Raw genomic sequence first — 3,008 nt, 5'->3', positions numbered from 1 at the left:
TAAATCTTCAATTAAAAGCAAGAACAAGGCTAGATAATCAACACCCAACTATAAACAAGCAATAAGTTAAACACCCATCAAGTTCACACACTAGGGTTGGGTCACAACCCTAGTAAAAATCTTTCTACTCATGCTTAAATTAGAAGATAAAGAAGAGGAAGTGATAATTAAAACCATATTAATGACTAAAATGATAAAACTAATATTCAAAAAGCTCAAAATAGCTAAAACTACTAAAAGAAGCAAAGTAAACGGTTGCTGATGTCAAAAGTTCCAAAAGTTGCCCTAAAAAGTAAAACTATTCTATTTATACAGTGCTGGAATTTGCAGACAAAATTACCCTTTCGGAGGTTCAACGGTCGCACAATTCCATCTGCGGCCTGCACTTTTCTTCAGCTTGGCAGGATTGGACTTTTGCGACCGCAAAATTCTGAACCACGGCCGCATCTCTCTCTTTCTGTGGTCCGTACATTTCTGAGTGCGGCCACACAACTCTCTTTTTGCGGTCCGCATATTTCTGAGTGAGGCTGCACATCTCTCTTTTTGCAGTCTACACATTTCTGAGTGCGGCCACACATGGCTCTTCTGCGGACCGGACAAATGCAATTGCGGCCGTACAACTGATCTTCTACGGCCGCACAATAATTGTGCGGTCCGCACTTCCTTTTAGCTTGAAATGAGAACTCCTTAAACTTTTGATCTTGCTTAGATTATGCGGCCACACATTTCATATGCGTACCGCACTTTGCACTTGTCTCTGATAAGCCTGCCTTCACAATCTGCGACCGCGAATGATATTCTACGGTCCGCACTTTGAGCTTTTGTGCCTGTTTTTGTTCATGAGTTTAGATCACTCCTTCATGAGTTGGATTTCATCTTAGTGGCTCATTTTCCAATACTCCTGCAATTAAACATATTGTATCAGTCTTTGGGAACACAATTAAACGCTTTTGGGATAAAACGAAAGCTAAAAGGCGCTAATAAGTAGTCAAAATCCCTACTTATCAATTCCCCCAAACTTAAACTTTTGTTTGTCCTCAAGAAAATAAGGTAATTCCCACCTCCACAAGTTAAGAGTTATTCCAGCTAATCTAAGATGCATCAATAACACATCAATTGGGACCAACAATTACCCACAACACTTATGAATTATCAACAAGACAATGATTTGAATTCTTAAGCACAAATAGTTTTAATGTGACGCATGAGCATCAAGAGTTGACTTTATTCATCAAGGAAGCTCGATCTTTCATGTAGGTCATTATGGATCCCAAACTCTTCCTCCTCTACTTTCCGTTAGCATATCTTACTTAAGAATGTAGCACTCAATTCAAATATTTGTGAAAAGTTCGCTCATCTCTCTCAAAAGAATGTCACAAGTACGGCTCTAAGTACCATATTCTTGCCCCTCATATAGATCACCGCTAATGTAAGTTCACTCGGTTAGAAATCATGTTCCCTTCTCACTCTATGTAATGTTCGTTCGATTTCTGGATCAAGAGGAATGAGGTTGTTTGCACTTCTACTCCTCTGCATTCGAGAGTAAACCCTGCGTTGACACAAACCAGGCAAACTGAAAATTAAAACTTGAAAACAAATATCTAATAAAAGCTTAACTTAGTCACGTAGCTAATTTCTAAGTCCCCGGCAACGGCGCCAAAAACTTGTTGCGACCAAACACACTCACGCAAGTATACGCGGTCGTCAAGTAATAAAGTGACTAAAAGTCGGATGTCGAACCCACGAGGACTTATGATTAACTATTAACTAAATTAGACTATCCTAATTATCTAAACAAGAATTAAACCTAAAAATATTTTATTCTAAACTAATTAAATAAAAAAATATAAATAATGAACTTTGAACAGAGAAAGAGCAGATTTTTTATGATATCAATGTAATGAAAACGATCTAGGGTTATGGGCTATCTAACAATCCTATTGTATTCTTCAATTGAATTGACCGACTAATTTATCTAGCTTATTGGTTGACAGGGTTAATATTGCTCATAAGAATCTGTCGAGTTCTTACTCGCCTATTCAAGCTAACCTAACGCCTATATGTCTATGGAGTTAGAATCAACAAGATCGCATTTATAATTCCTGTAAATCAACCAAGCAAGGCAATTAGGTATATGTCTATCCTAACCACGAATCCGTTCCCCGATGCCCGAGTTCAAGAACTTGCTCTACTCAATCCTATATGCAATCTAGAATTCCCACTTTCGAGTTCAATTCTAGATTCGTAGATAGTATTCAATTGGTGATCAAGCAATTAAATAATTAAGTGCAAGATTGAATAAATAAACCAATATGATAAATCAAGAAGGCAAAATCAATATCAGAATAACAATAGTCATGAAAGAACCACAACCCTAGAACGTGAAGTTTAGCTCCACATAGACATGGTAGCCAAACAACAAATCATACAAAGAAACATAAAAATTACTAAGTTTGGTGGGAGAAAGATGGAACTTGATGAATTCCGGCCTCCACAGCTTTGTCGTGGCTTTTTCCCCCTTCCCAATATGTTAGCTGACCTAAAAGAGGCGTTTTTGGCTTATATATTGCGTACAAAAGTCGTGGGCCAAAGTTCTCCTATTTCTAATCCAAATCAGCTTCAGGGATTGATGCTAGGGTGGATGCGTCACATCCACCTCGTCCTCCACTTCTCAGCTTCGCATGCTAGGGTGGATGCTTCGCATCCACCCTTTGTTCCTCCATCTCAGCTTTGCCCATGTGCGGATGCTAAGGCGGATGCTATGGGCCGACTTCACTGCTAAGGGTGCACGAAATCTGATTTTTTTCTAGATTGGATGCGACGCATCCAACCCCTCTTCCTCTAGCTAGAGCACCTTTTCTTCATATTTTTGCACTCCAAACACCCTAAATCATCACACACAACTCAATTAGTCATAAAATTAATAATTAAACCATATTGGGCATTTTAAAGATCAAAAAGCGATTAAAATATGGGTAAAGTAATATCAACTCATATCGAAATATGCC

This window comes from Nicotiana tomentosiformis, chromosome 3, assembly GCF_000390325.3.
Source record: "Nicotiana tomentosiformis chromosome 3, ASM39032v3, whole genome shotgun sequence".
Classification (NCBI taxonomy): domain Eukaryota; kingdom Viridiplantae; phylum Streptophyta; class Magnoliopsida; order Solanales; family Solanaceae; genus Nicotiana; species Nicotiana tomentosiformis.
Note: the sequence above shows the minus strand (reverse complement) of the source record.